The following is a 17,438-nucleotide window of genomic DNA, read 5'->3' as shown; positions in this document are numbered from 1 at the left end:
AATGTACCGGAGTGGAGTGGAGTGGAATAGAGTGGACTGGAGTGGTGTGGAGTGGAATGGAATGGAATGGAATGGAATGGAATGGAATGGAATGGAATGGACACCAGTAGAATGGAATGGAATTTAATGGAATGGAATGGAATGGAATGGAATTCAATGGAATGGAATGGAATGGTATGGAATTCTATGGAATGGAATGGAATGGAATTCAATGGAATGGAATGGAATGGAATGGAATGGAATGGAATTCAATGGAATGGAATGGAATGGATTGGAATGGAATGGAATGGAATGGAATGGAATTCAATGGAATGGAATGGAATGGAATGGAATGGAATGGAATTCAATGGAATGGAATGGAATGGAATGGAATGGAATGGAATGGAATGGAATGGAATGGAATCGAATGGAATCGAATGGAATCGAATGGAATCGAATGGAATAGAATGCAAACCCGAGTAGAATGGAATGGAATGGAATGGAATGGAATGGAATGGAATGGAATGGAATGGAATAGAATGGAATGGAATGGAATGGAATGGAATTCAAATGGAATGGAATGGAATGGAATTCTATGGAATGGAATGGAGTGGAATCGAATGGAATCGAATGGAATCGAATGGAATCGAATGGGATCGAATGGAATGGAATGGAATAGAATGGAATCAACCCGAGTAGAACGGAGCTGAACGCAACGGAACGGAACGTAACGGAACGGAACGGAAAGGAATGGAATGGAATGGAATGGAACGGAATTCAAAGGAATGGAATGGAACAGAATGGAATTCAATGGAATGGAATGGAATGGAATGGAATGGAATTCAATGGAATGGAATGGAATGGAATGGAATGGAATGGAATGGAATGGAATGGAATGGAACGGAACGGAATTCTATGGAATAGAATGGAATGGAATTCTATGGAATGGAATGGAATGGAATGGAATGGAATGGAACGGAATTCAATGGAATGGAATGGAATGGAATGGAATTCAACGGAATGGAATGGAATTCAATGGAATGGAATGGAATGGAATGGAATGGAATGGAATGGAATGGAATGGAATGGAATGGAATTCAATGGAATGGAATGGAATGGAATGGAATTCCATGGAATGGAATGGAATGGAATGGAATGGAATGGAATGGAATGGAATGGAATGGAATGGAATAGAATGGAATCAACCCGAGTAGAACGGAATGGAATGGAATGGAATGGAATGGAATGGAATGGAATGGAATGGAATGGAATGGAATGTACCAAAGTAGAACGGAATGGAATGGAATGGAATGGAATGGAATGGAATGGAATGGAATGGAATTCCATGGAATGGAATGGAATGGAATGGAATTCCATGGAATGGAATGGATTGGAATGGAATGGAATGGAATGGAATGGAATGGAATGTACCGGAGTGGAGTGGAGTGGAGTGGAGTAGAGTGCACTGGAACGGAATGGAATGGAATGGAATGGAACGGAACGGAATGTACCTGAGAAGCACGGAATGGAATGGAATGGAATGGAATGGAATGGAATGGAATGTACCGGAGTGGAGTGGAGTGGAATGGAGTGGACTGGAGTGGTGTGGAGTGGAATGGAATGGAATGGAATGGAATGGAATGGAATGCAATGGAATGCAATGGAATGGAAAGGAATGGAATGGAATGGAATGGAATGGAATGGAATGGAATGGAATGGAATGGAATGGACAACAGTAGAATGGAATGGAACGGAATGGAATGGAATGGAATGGAATGGAATGGAATGGAATGGAATGGAATGGAATGGAATGGAATTCAATGGAATGGAATGGAATGGAATTCCATGGAATGGAATGGAATGGAATTCCATGGAATGGAATGGAATGGAATGGAATTCTATGGAATGGAATGGAGTGGAATCGAATGGAATCGAATGGAATCGAATGGAATGGAATGGAATAGAATGGAATCAACCCGAGTAGAACGGAGCGGAACGCAACGGAACGGAACGGAACGGAACGGGACGGAACCGAACGGAATGGAATGGAATGGAACGGAATTCCATGGAATGGAATGGAATGGAATGGAATTCAATGGAATGGAATGGAATGGAATGGAATGGAATTCGATGGAATGGAATGGAATGGATTGGAATGGAATGGAATAGAATGGAATCAACCCGAGTAGAACGGAACGGAACACAACGGAACGGAACGGAACGCAACGGAACGGAACGGAACGGAACGGAACGGAACGGAATGGAATGGAATGGAACGGAATTCAATGGAATGGAATGGAATGGAATGGAATGGAATTCTATGGAATGGAATGGAATGGAATGGAATGGAATGGAATTCCATGGAATGGAATGGAATGGAATGGAATGGAATGGAATTCAATGGAATGGAATGGAGTGGAATGGAATGGAATCGAATGGAATTGAATGGAATCGAATGGAATCAAATGGGATCGAATGGAATGGAATGGAATAGAATGGAATCAACCCGAGTAGAACGGAATGAAATGGAATGGAATGGAATGGAATGGAATGGAATTCAATGGAATGGAATGGAACGGAATGGAATTCAATGGAATGGAATGGAATGGAATGGAATGGAATGGAATGGAATGGAATGGAATGGAATGGAATGGAATGGAATTCCATGGAATGGAATGGAATGGAATGGAATTCCATGGAATGGAATGGAATGGAATGGAATTCCATGGAATGGAATGGAATGGAATGGAATTCCATGGAATGGAATGGAATGGAATGGAATTCAATGGAATGGAATGGATTGGAATGGAATGGAATGGAATGGAAAGGAATGGAATGAAATGGAATGGAATGGAATAGAATGGAATCAACCTGAGTAGAACGGAATGGAATGGAATGGAATGGAATGGAATGGAATGGAATGGAATGGAATGGAATGGAATGGAATGGAATGTACCAAAGTAGAACGGAATGGAATGGAATGGAATGGAATGGAATGGAATGGAATGGAATGGAATGGAATGGAATGGAATGTACACGAGTAGAACGGAATGTAATGGAATGGAATGGATTGGAATGGAATGGAATGGAATGGAATGGAATGTAACCGAGTAGAACGGAATGGAATGTAATTGAATGGAATGTAACCGAGTTGAACGGAACGGAATGGAATGGAATGGAATGGAATGGAATGGAATGGAATGGAATGGAATTGAGTGCAATGCAATGCAATGGAATGCAATGGAATGGAAAGGAATGGAATGGAATGGAATGGAATCTACCCGAGTAGAACGGAATGGAATGGAATTGAATGGAATGTAATCGAGTAGAACGGAACGGAATGGAATGGAATGGAATGGAATGCAATGGAATGGAATGGAATGGAATGGAATGGAATGGAATGGAATGGACACCAGTAGAATGGAATGGAATGGAATGGAATGGAATGGAATGGAATGGAATCTACCCGAGTAGAACGGAATGGAACGGAATGGAATGGAATGGAATGGACAGGAGCAGAACGGAATGGAATGCAATGGAATGGAATGGAATGTACCCGAGCAGAACGGAATGGAATGAAATGGAAATGGAAAGGGAATGGAAATGGAACGGGAATGGAAATGGAACGGGAACGGAAATGGAACGGGAATGGAAATGGAACGGGAACGGAAACGGAACGAGAACGGAAATGGAACGGGAACGGAAACGGAACGGGAACGGAAATGGAACGGGAATGGTAACGGAACGGGAATGGAAATGGAACGGGAATGGAAATGGAACGGGAATGGAAATGGATCGGGAATGGAAATGGAACGGGAATGGTAATGGAACTGGAATGGAAATGGAACGGGAATGGAAAAGAAACGGGAATGGAAATGGAACGGGAATGGAAATGGAATGGGAATGGAAATGGAATGGAATGGAATGGAATGGAATGGAATGGAATGGAATGTACCGGAGTGGAGTGGAGTGGAGTGGAGTGGAGTAGAGTGCACTGGAACGGAATGGAATGGAATGGAATGGAATGGAATGGAACGGAACGGAATGTACCTGAGAAGCACGGAATGGAATGGAATGGAATGGAATGGAATGGAATGTACCGGAGTGGAGTGGAGTGGAATGGAGTGGAGTGGAGTGGAGTGGAGTGGAATGGAATGGAATGGAATGGAACGGAATGCAATGGAATGCAATGGAAAGGAAAGGAATGGAATGGAATGGAATGGAAGGGAATGGAATGGAATGGACACCAGTAGAATGGAATGGAATGGAATGGAATGGAATGGAATGGAATGGAATGGAATGGAATGGAATGGAATGGAATGGAATGGAATGGAATGGAATGGAATGGAATTCAATGGAATGGAATGGAATGGAATGCAATGGAATGCAATGGAATGGAAAGGAATGGAATGGAATGGAATGGAATGGAATGGAATGGAATGGAATGGAATGGACAACAGTAGAATGGAATGGAACGGAATGGAATGGAATGGAATGCAATGGAATGGAATGGAATGGAATGGAATGGAATTCAATGGAATGGAATGGAATGGAATGGAATTGAATTCAATGGAATGGAATGGAATGGAATTCCATGGAATGGAATGGAATGGAATTCCATGGAATGGAATGGAATGGAATGGATTTCTATGGAATGGAATGGAGTGGAATCGAATGGAATCGAATGGAATCCAATGGAATGGAATGGAATAGAATGGAATCAACCCGAGTAGAACGGAGCGGAACGCAACGGAACGGAACGGAACGGAACGGGACGGAACCGAACGGAATGGAATGGAATGGAACGGAATTCCATGGAATGGAATGGAATGGAATGGAATTCAATGGAATGGAATGGAATGGAATGGAATGGAATTCGATGGAATGGAATGGAATGGATTGGAATGGAATGGAATAGAATGGAATCAACCCGAGTAGAACGGAACGGAACACAACGGAACGGAACGGAACGCAACGGAACGGAACGGAACGGAACGGAACGGAACGGAATGGAATGGAATGGAACGGAATTCAATGGAATGGAATGGAATGGAATGGAATGGAATGGAATTCTATGGAATGGAATGGAATGGAATGGAATGGAATGGAATTCCTTGGAATGGAATGGAATGGAATGGAATTCCTTGGAATGGAATGGAATGGAATGGAATGGAATGGAATTCAATGGAATGGAATGGAGTGGAATGGAATGGAATCGAATGGAATTGAATGGAATCGAATGGAATCAAATGGGATCGAATGGAATGGAATGGAATAGAATGGAATCAACCCGAGTAGAACGGAATGAAATGGAATGGAATGGAATGGAATGGAATGGAATTCAATGGAATGGAATGGAACGGAATGGAATTCAATGGAATGGAATGGAATGGAATGGAATGGAATGGAATGGAATGGAATGGAATGGAATTCCATGGAATGGAATGGAATGGAATGGAATTCCATGGAATGGAATGGAATGGAATGGAATTCAATGGAATGGAATGGATTGGAATGGAATGGAATGGAATGGAATGGAATGGAATGAAATGGAATGGAATGGAATAGAATGGAATCAACCTGAGTAGAACGGAATGGAATGGAATGGAATGGAATGGAATGGAATGGAATGGAATGGAATGGAATGGAATGGAATGTACCAAAGTAGAACGGAATGGAATGGAATGGAATGGAATGGAATGGAATGGAATGGAATGGAATGGAATGGAATGGAATGGAATGGAATGTACACGAGTAGAACGGAATGTAATGGAATGGAATGGATTGGAATGGAATGGAATGGAATGGAATGGAATGTAACTGAGTAGAACGGAATGGAATGTAATTGAATGGAATGTAACCGAGTTGAACGGAACGGAATGGAATGGAATGGAATGGAATGGAATGGAATGGAATGGAATGGAATGGAATTGAGTGCAATGCAATGCAATGGAATGCAATGGAATGGAAAGGAATGGAATGGAATGGAATGGAATCTACCCGAGTAGAACGGAATGGAATGGAATTGAATGGAATGTAATCGAGTAGAACGGAACGGAATGGAATGGAATGGAATGGAATGCAATGGAATGGAATGGAATGGAATGGAATGGAATGGAATGGAATGGACACCAGTAGAATGGAATGGAATGGAATGGAATGGAATGGAATGGAATCTACCCGAGTAGAACGGAATGGAACGGAATGGAATGGAATGGAATGGACAGGAGCAGAACGGAATGGAATGCAATGGAATGGAATGGAATGTACCCGAGCAGAACGGAATGGAATGAAATGGAAATGGAAAGGGAATGGAAATGGAACGGGAATGGAAATGGAACGGGAACGGAAATGGAACGGGAATGGAAATGGAACGGGAACGGAAACGGAACGAGAACGGAAATGGAACGGGAACGGAAACGGAACGGGAACGGAAATGGAACGGGAATGGTAACGGAACGGGAATGGAAATGGAACGGGAATGGAAATGGAACGGGAATGGAAATGGATCGGGAATGGAAATGGAACGGGAATGGTAATGGAACTGGAATGGAAATGGAACGGGAATGGAAAAGAAACGGGAATGGAAATGGAACGGGAATGGAAATGGAATGGGAATGGAAATGGAATGGAATGGAATGGAATGGAATGGAATGGAATGTACCGGAGTGGAGTGGAGTGGAGTGGAGTGGAGTAGAGTGCACTGGAACGGAATGGAATGGAATGGAATGGAATGGAACGGAACGGAATGTACCTGAGAAGCACGGAATGGAATGGAATGGAATGGAATGGAATGGAATGTACCGGAGTGGAGTGGAGTGGAATGGAGTGGAGTGGAGTGGAGTGGAGTGGAATGGAATGGAATGGAATGGAACGGAATGCAATGGAATGCAATGGAATGGAAAGGAATGGAATGGAATGGAATGGAATGGAATGGAATGGAATGGAATGGAATTCAATGGAATGGAATGGAATGGAATGGAATGGAATGGAATGGAATGGAATGGAATTCAATGGAAAGGAATGGAATGGAATGGAATTCCATGGAATGGAATGGAATGGAATCGAATGGAATGGAATGGAATGGAATGGAATGGAATGGAATAGAATGGAATCAACCCGAGTAGAACGGAATGGAATGGAATGGAATGGAATGGAATGGAATGGAATGGAATGGAATGGAATGGAATGTACCAAAGTAGAACGGAATGGAATGGAATGGAATGGAATGGAATGGAATGGAATGGAATGGAATGGAATGGAATGGAATGCAATGTACCCGAGTAGAACGGAATGGAATGGAATGGAATGGATTGGAATGGAATGGAATGGAATGGAATGGAATGTAACCGAGTAGAACGGAATGGAATGTAATTGAATGGAATGTAACCGGGTTGAACGGAACGGAATGGAATGGAATGGAATGGAATGGAATGGAATGGAATGGAATGGAATTGAGGGCAATGCAATGCAATGGAATGCAATGGAATGGAAAGGAATGGAATGGAATGGAATGGAATCTACCCGAGTAGAACGGAATGGAATGGAATTGAATGGAATGTAACCGAGTAGAACGGAACGGAATGGAATGGAATGGAATGGAATGGAATGGAATGCAATAGAATGGAATGGAATGGAATGGAATGGAATGGAATGGAATGGAATGGACACCAGTAGAATGGAATGGAATGGAATGGAATGGAATGGAATGGAATGGAATGGAATGGAATGGAATCTACCCGAGTAGAACGGAATGGAACGGAATGGAATGGAATGGAATGTACAGGAGCAGAACGGAATGGAATGCAATGGAATGGAATGGAATGTACCCGAGCAGAACGGAAAGGAATGAAATGGAAATGGAAAGGGAATGGAAATGGAACGGGAATGGAAATGGAACGGGAACGCAATTGAAACGGGAATGGAAATGGAACGGGAACGGAAACGGAACGAGAACGGAAATGGAACGGGAACGGAAACGGAACGGGAACGGAAATGGAACGGGAATGGTAACGGAACAGGAATGGAAATGGAACGGGAATGGAAAAGGAACGGGAATGGAAATGGATCGGGAATGGAAATGGAACGGGAATGGTAATGGAACGGGAATGGAAATGGAACGGGAATGGAAAAGAAACGGGAATGGAAATGGAACGGGAATGGAAATGGAATGGGAATGGAAATGGAATGGAATGGAATGGAATGGAATGGAATGGAATGGAATGTACCGGAGTGGAGTGGAGTGGAGTGGAGTAGAGTGCACTGGAACGGAATGGAATGGAATGGAATGGAACGGAACGGAATGTACCTGAGAAGCACGGAATGGAATGGAATGGAATGGAATGGAATGGAATGGAATGGAATGGAATGTACCGGAGTGGAGTGGAGTGGAATGGAGTGGACTGGAGTGGTGTGGAGTGGAATGGAATGGAATGGAATGGAATGGAATGGAATGGAATGGAATGGAATGCAATGGAATGCAATGGAATGGAAAGGAATGGAATGGAATGGAATGGAATGGAATGCAATGGAATGGACAACAGTAGAATGGAATGGAACGGAATGGAATGGAATGGAATGGAATGGAATGGAATGGAATGGAATGGAATGGAATGGAATGGAATTCAATGGAATGGAATGGAATGGAATGGAATGGAATTCAATGGAATGGAATGGAATGGAATTCCATGGAATGGAATGGAATGGAATTCCATGGAATGGAATGGAATGGAATGGAATTCTATGGAATGGAATGGAGTGGAATCGAATGGAATCGAATGGAATCGAATGGAATGGAATGGAATAGAATGGAATCAACCCGAGTAGAACGGAGCGGAACGCAACGGAACGGAACGGAACGGAACGGGACGGAACCGAACGGAATGGAATGGAATGGAACGGAATTCCATGGAATGGAATGGAATGGAATGGAATTCAATGGAATGGAATGGAATGGAATGGAATGGAATTCGATGGAATGGAATGGAATGGATTGGAATGGAATGGAATAGAATGGAATCAACCCGAGTAGAACGGAACGGAACACAACGGAACGGAACGGAACGCAACGGAACGGAACGGAACGGAACGGAACGGAACGGAATGGAATGGAATGGAACGGAATTCAATGGAATGGAATGGAATGGAATGGAATGGAATTCTATGGAATGGAATGGAATGGAATGGAATGGAATGGAATTCCATGGAATGGAATGGAATGGAATGGAATGGAATGGAATTCAATGGAATGGAATGGAGTGGAATGGAATGGAATCGAATGGAATTGAATGGAATCGAATGGAATCAAATGGGATCGAATGGAATGGAATGGAATAGAATGGAATCAACCCGAGTAGAACGGAATGAAATGGAATGGAATGGAATGGAATGGAATGGAATTCAATGGAATGGAATGGAACGGAATGGAATTCAATGGAATGGAATGGAATGGAATGGAATGGAATGGAATGGAATGGAATGGAATGGAATGGAATGGAATGGAATTCCATGGAATGGAATGGAATGGAATGGAATTCCATGGAATGGAATGGAATGGAATGGAATTCCATGGAATGGAATGGAATGGAATGGAATTCCATGGAATGGAATGGAATGGAATGGAATTCAATGGAATGGAATGGATTGGAATGGAATGGAATGGAATGGAAAGGAATGGAATGAAATGGAATGGAATGGAATAGAATGGAATCAACCTGAGTAGAACGGAATGGAATGGAATGGAATGGAATGGAATGGAATGGAATGGAATGGAATGGAATGGAATGGAATGGAATGTACCAAAGTAGAACGGAATGGAATGGAATGGAATGGAATGGAATGGAATGGAATGGAATGGAATGGAATGGAATGGAATGTACACGAGTAGAACGGAATGTAATGGAATGGAATGGATTGGAATGGAATGGAATGGAATGGAATGGAATGTAACCGAGTAGAACGGAATGGAATGTAATTGAATGGAATGTAACCGAGTTGAACGGAACGGAATGGAATGGAATGGAATGGAATGGAATGGAATGGAATGGAATGGAATTGAGTGCAATGCAATGCAATGGAATGCAATGGAATGGAAAGGAATGGAATGGAATGGAATGGAATCTACCCGAGTAGAACGGAATGGAATGGAATTGAATGGAATGTAATCGAGTAGAACGGAACGGAATGGAATGGAATGGAATGGAATGCAATGGAATGGAATGGAATGGAATGGAATGGAATGGAATGGAATGGACACCAGTAGAATGGAATGGAATGGAATGGAATGGAATGGAATGGAATGGAATCTACCCGAGTAGAACGGAATGGAACGGAATGGAATGGAATGGAATGGACAGGAGCAGAACGGAATGGAATGCAATGGAATGGAATGGAATGTACCCGAGCAGAACGGAATGGAATGAAATGGAAATGGAAAGGGAATGGAAATGGAACGGGAATGGAAATGGAACGGGAACGGAAATGGAACGGGAATGGAAATGGAACGGGAACGGAAACGGAACGAGAACGGAAATGGAACGGGAACGGAAACGGAACGGGAACGGAAATGGAACGGGAATGGTAACGGAACGGGAATGGAAATGGAACGGGAATGGAAATGGAACGGGAATGGAAATGGATCGGGAATGGAAATGGAACGGGAATGGTAATGGAACTGGAATGGAAATGGAACGGGAATGGAAAAGAAACGGGAATGGAAATGGAACGGGAATGGAAATGGAATGGGAATGGAAATGGAATGGAATGGAATGGAATGGAATGGAATGGAATGGAATGTACCGGAGTGGAGTGGAGTGGAGTGGAGTGGAGTAGAGTGCACTGGAACGGAATGGAATGGAATGGAATGGAATGGAATGGAACGGAACGGAATGTACCTGAGAAGCACGGAATGGAATGGAATGGAATGGAATGGAATGGAATGTACCGGAGTGGAGTGGAGTGGAATGGAGTGGAGTGGAGTGGAGTGGAGTGGAATGGAATGGAATGGAATGGAACGGAATGCAATGGAATGCAATGGAAAGGAAAGGAATGGAATGGAATGGAATGGAAGGGAATGGAATGGAATGGACACCAGTAGAATGGAATGGAATGGAATGGAATGGAATGGAATGGAATGGAATGGAATGGAATGGAATGGAATGGAATGGAATGGAATGGAATGGAATGGAATGGAATTCAATGGAATGGAATGGAATGGAATGCAATGGAATGCAATGGAATGGAAAGGAATGGAATGGAATGGAATGGAATGGAATGGAATGGAATGGAATGGAATGGACAACAGTAGAATGGAATGGAACGGAATGGAATGGAATGGAATGCAATGGAATGGAATGGAATGGAATGGAATGGAATTCAATGGAATGGAATGGAATGGAATGGAATTGAATTCAATGGAATGGAATGGAATGGAATTCCATGGAATGGAATGGAATGGAATTCCATGGAATGGAATGGAATGGAATGGATTTCTATGGAATGGAATGGAGTGGAATCGAATGGAATCGAATGGAATCCAATGGAATGGAATGGAATAGAATGGAATCAACCCGAGTAGAACGGAGCGGAACGCAACGGAACGGAACGGAACGGAACGGGACGGAACCGAACGGAATGGAATGGAATGGAACGGAATTCCATGGAATGGAATGGAATGGAATGGAATTCAATGGAATGGAATGGAATGGAATGGAATGGAATTCGATGGAATGGAATGGAATGGATTGGAATGGAATGGAATAGAATGGAATCAACCCGAGTAGAACGGAACGGAACACAACGGAACGGAACGGAACGCAACGGAACGGAACGGAACGGAACGGAACGGAACGGAATGGAATGGAATGGAACGGAATTCAATGGAATGGAATGGAATGGAATGGAATGGAATTCTATGGAATGGAATGGAATGGAATGGAATGGAATGGAATTCCTTGGAATGGAATGGAATGGAATGGAATTCCTTGGAATGGAATGGAATGGAATGGAATGGAATGGAATGGAATTCAATGGAATGGAATGGAGTGGAATGGAATGGAATCGAATGGAATTGAATGGAATCGAATGGAATCAAATGGGATCGAATGGAATGGAATGGAATAGAATGGAATCAACCCGAGTAGAACGGAATGAAATGGAATGGAATGGAATGGAATGGAATGGAATTCAATGGAATGGAATGGAACGGAATGGAATTCAATGGAATGGAATGGAATGGAATGGAATGGAATGGAATGGAATGGAATGGAATGGAATTCCATGGAATGGAATGGAATGGAATGGAATTCCATGGAATGGAATGGAATGGAATGGAATTCAATGGAATGGAATGGATTGGAATGGAATGGAATGGAATGGAATGGAATGGAATGAAATGGAATGGAATGGAATAGAATGGAATCAACCTGAGTAGAACGGAATGGAATGGAATGGAATGGAATGGAATGGAATGGAATGGAATGGAATGGAATGGAATGGAATGTACCAAAGTAGAACGGAATGGAATGGAATGGAATGGAATGGAATGGAATGGAATGGAATGGAATGGAATGGAATGGAATGGAATGGAATGTACACGAGTAGAACGGAATGTAATGGAATGGAATGGATTGGAATGGAATGGAATGGAATGGAATGGAATGTAACTGAGTAGAACGGAATGGAATGTAATTGAATGGAATGTAACCGAGTTGAACGGAACGGAATGGAATGGAATGGAATGGAATGGAATGGAATGGAATGGAATGGAATTGAGTGCAATGCAATGCAATGGAATGCAATGGAATGGAAAGGAATGGAATGGAATGGAATGGAATCTACCCGAGTAGAACGGAATGGAATGGAATTGAATGGAATGTAATCGAGTAGAACGGAACGGAATGGAATGGAATGGAATGGAATGCAATGGAATGGAATGGAATGGAATGGAATGGAATGGAATGGAATGGACACCAGTAGAATGGAATGGAATGGAATGGAATGGAATGGAATGGAATCTACCCGAGTAGAACGGAATGGAACGGAATGGAATGGAATGGAATGGACAGGAGCAGAACGGAATGGAATGCAATGGAATGGAATGGAATGTACCCGAGCAGAACGGAATGGAATGAAATGGAAATGGAAAGGGAATGGAAATGGAACGGGAATGGAAATGGAACGGGAACGGAAATGGAACGGGAATGGAAATGGAACGGGAACGGAAACGGAACGAGAACGGAAATGGAACGGGAACGGAAACGGAACGGGAACGGAAATGGAACGGGAATGGTAACGGAACGGGAATGGAAATGGAACGGGAATGGAAATGGAACGGGAATGGAAATGGATCGGGAATGGAAATGGAACGGGAATGGTAATGGAACTGGAATGGAAATGGAACGGGAATGGAAAAGAAACGGGAATGGAAATGGAACGGGAATGGAAATGGAATGGGAATGGAAATGGAATGGAATGGAATGGAATGGAATGGAATGGAATGTACCGGAGTGGAGTGGAGTGGAGTGGAGTGGAGTAGAGTGCACTGGAACGGAATGGAATGGAATGGAATGGAATGGAACGGAACGGAATGTACCTGAGAAGCACGGAATGGAATGGAATGGAATGGAATGGAATGGAATGTACCGGAGTGGAGTGGAGTGGAATGGAGTGGAGTGGAGTGGAGTGGAGTGGAATGGAATGGAATGGAATGGAACGGAATGCAATGGAATGCAATGGAATGGAAAGGAATGGAATGGAATGGAATGGAATGGAATGGAATGGAATGGAATGGAATTCAATGGAATGGAATGGAATGGAATGGAATGGAATGGAATGGAATGGAATTCAATGGAATGGAATGGAATGGAATGGAATTCCATGGAATGGAATGGAATGGAATCGAATGGAATGGAATGGAATGGAATGGAATGGAATGGAATAGAATGGAATCAACCCGAGTAGAACGGAATGGAATGGAATGGAATGGAATGGAATGGAATGGAATGGAATGGAATGGAATGGAATGTACCAAAGTAGAACGGAATGGAATGGAATGGAATGGAATGGAATGGAATGGAATGGAATGGAATGGAATGGAATGCAATGTACCCGAGTAGAACGGAATGGAATGGAATGGAATGGATTGGAATGGAATGGAATGGAATGGAATGGAATGTAACCGAGTAGAACGGAATGGAATGTAATTGAATGGAATGTAACCGGGTTGAACGGAACGGAATGGAATGGAATGGAATGGAATGGAATGGAATGGAATGGAATGGAATTGAGGGCAATGCAATGCAATGGAATGCAATGGAATGGAAAGGAATGGAATGGAATGGAATGGAATCTACCCGAGTAGAACGGAATGGAATGGAATTGAATGGAATGTAACCGAGTAGAACGGAACGGAATGGAATGGAATGGAATGGAATGGAATGGAATGCAATAGAATGGAATGGAATGGAATGGAATGGAATGGAATGGAATGGAATGGACACCAGTAGAATGGAATGGAATGGAATGGAATGGAATGGAATGGAATGGAATGGAATGGAATGGAATCTACCCGAGTAGAACGGAATGGAACGGAATGGAATGGAATGGAATGTACAGGAGCAGAACGGAATGGAATGCAATGGAATGGAATGGAATGTACCCGAGCAGAACGGAAAGGAATGAAATGGAAATGGAAAGGGAATGGAAATGGAACGGGAATGGAAATGGAACGGGAACGCAATTGAAACGGGAATGGAAATGGAACGGGAACGGAAACGGAACGAGAACGGAAATGGAACGGGAACGGAAACGGAACGGGAACGGAAATGGAACGGGAATGGTAACGGAACAGGAATGGAAATGGAACGGGAATGGAAAAGGAACGGGAATGGAAATGGATCGGGAATGGAAATGGAACGGGAATGGTAATGGAACGGGAATGGAAATGGAACGGGAATGGAAAAGAAACGGGAATGGAAATGGAACGGGAATGGAAATGGAATGGGAATGGAAATGGAATGGAATGGAATGGAATGGAATGGAATGGAATGGAATGTACCGGAGTGGAGTGGAGTGGAGTGGAGTAGAGTGCACTGGAACGGAATGGAATGGAATGGAATGGAACGGAACGGAATGTACCTGAGAAGCACGGAATGGAATGGAATGGAATGGAATGGAATGGAATGGAATGGAATGGAATGTACCGGAGTGGAGTGGAGTGGAATGGAGTGGACTGGAGTGGTGTGGAGTGGAATGGAATGGAATGGAATGGAATGGAATGGAATGGAATGGAATGGAATGCAATGGAATGCAATGGAATGGAAAGGAATGGAATGGAATGGAATGGAATGGAATGGAATGGAATGGACAACAGTAGAATGGAATGGAACGGAATGGAATGGAATGGAATGGAATGGAATGGAATGGAATGGAATGGAATGGAATGGAATGGAATGGAATGGAATGGAATGGAATTCAATGGAATGGAATGGAATGGAATGGAATTCAATGGAATGGAATGGAATGGAATTCCATGGAATGGAATGGAATGGAATTCCATGGAATGGAATGGAATGGAATGGAATTCTATGGAATGGAATGGAGTGGAATCGAATGGAATCGAATGGAATCGAATGGAATGGAATGGAATAGAATGGAATCAACCCGAGTAGAACGGAGCGGAACGCAACGGAACGGAACGGAACGGAACGGGACGGAACCGAACGGAATGGAATGGAATGGAACGGAATTCCATGGAATGGAATGGAATGGAATGGAATTCAATGGAATGGAATGGAATGGAATGGAATGGAATTCGATGGAATGGAATGGAATGGATTGGAATGGAATGGAATAGAATGGAATCAACCCGAGTAGAACGGAACGGAACACAACGGAACGGAACGGAACGCAACGGAACGGAACGGAACGGAACGGAACGGAACGGAATGGAATGGAATGGAACGGAATTCAATGGAATGGAATGGAATGGAATGGAATTCTATGGAATGGAATGGAATGGAATGGAATGGAATGGAATTCCATGGAATGGAATGGAATGGAATGGAATGGAATGGAATTCAATGGAATGGAATGGAGTGGAATGGAATGGAATCGAATGGAATTGAATGGAATCGAATGGAATCAAATGGGATCGAATGGAATGGAATGGAATAGAATGGAATCAACCCGAGTAGAACGGAATGAAATGGAATGGAATGGAATGGGATGGAATGGAATGGAATGGAATGGAATGGAACGGAATTCAATGGAATGGAATGGAATGGAATGGAATGGAATGGAATTCAATGGAATGGAATGGAACGGAATGGAATTCAATGGAATGGAATGGAATGGAATGGAATGGAATGGAATGGAATGGAATTCCATGGAATGGAATGGAATGGAATGGAATTCCATGGAATGGAATGGAATGGAATGGAATTCAATGGAATGGAATGGATTGGAATGGAATGGAATGGAATGGAATGAAATGGAATGGAATGGAATAGAATGGAATCAACCTGAGTAGAACGGAATGGAATGGAATGGAATGGAATGGAATGGAATGGAATGGAATGGAATGGAATGGAATGGAATGGAATGGAATGGAATGGAATGGAATGTACCAAAGTAGAACGGAATGGAATGGAATGGAATGGAATGGAATGGAATGGAATGGAATGGAATGGAATGGAATGTACACGAGTAGAACGGAATGTAATGGAATGGAATGGATTGGAATGGAACGGAATGGAATGGAATGGAATGTAACCGAGTAGAACGGAATGGAATGTAATTGAATGGAATGTAACCGAGTTGAACGGAACGGAATGGAATGGAATGGAATGGAATGGAATGGAATGGAATGGAATGGAATTGAGTGCAATGCAATGCAATGGAATGCAATGGAATGGAAAGGAATGGAATGGAATGGAATGGAATCTACCCGAGTAGAACGGAATGGAATGGAATTGAATGGAATGTAATCGAGTAGAACGGAACGGAATGGAATGGAATGGAATGGAATGCAATGGAATGGAATGGAATGGAATGGAATGGAATGGAATGGAATGGACACCAGTAGAATGGAATGGAATGGAATGGAATGGAATGGAATGGAATGGAATCTACCCGAGTAGAACGGAATGGAACGGAATGGAATGGAATGGAATGGACAGGAGCAGAACGGAATGGAATGCAATGGAATGGAATGGAATGTACCCGAGCAGAACGGAATGGAATGAAATGGAAATGGAAAGGGAATGGAAATGGAACGGGAATGGAAATGGAACGGGAACGGAAATGGAACGGGAATGGAAATGGAACGGGAACGGAAACGGAACGAGAACGGAAATGGAACGGGAACGGAAACGGAACGGGAACGGAAATGGAACGGGAATGGTAACGGAACGGGAATGGAAATGGAACGGGAATGGAAATGGAACGGGAATGGAAATGGA

Source organism: Gorilla gorilla, chromosome 18, assembly GCF_029281585.2.
Source record: "Gorilla gorilla gorilla isolate KB3781 chromosome 18, NHGRI_mGorGor1-v2.1_pri, whole genome shotgun sequence".
In the NCBI taxonomy this organism is placed as follows: Eukaryota; Metazoa; Chordata; class Mammalia; order Primates; family Hominidae; genus Gorilla; species Gorilla gorilla.
This window is presented reverse-complemented; position numbering follows the sequence as displayed.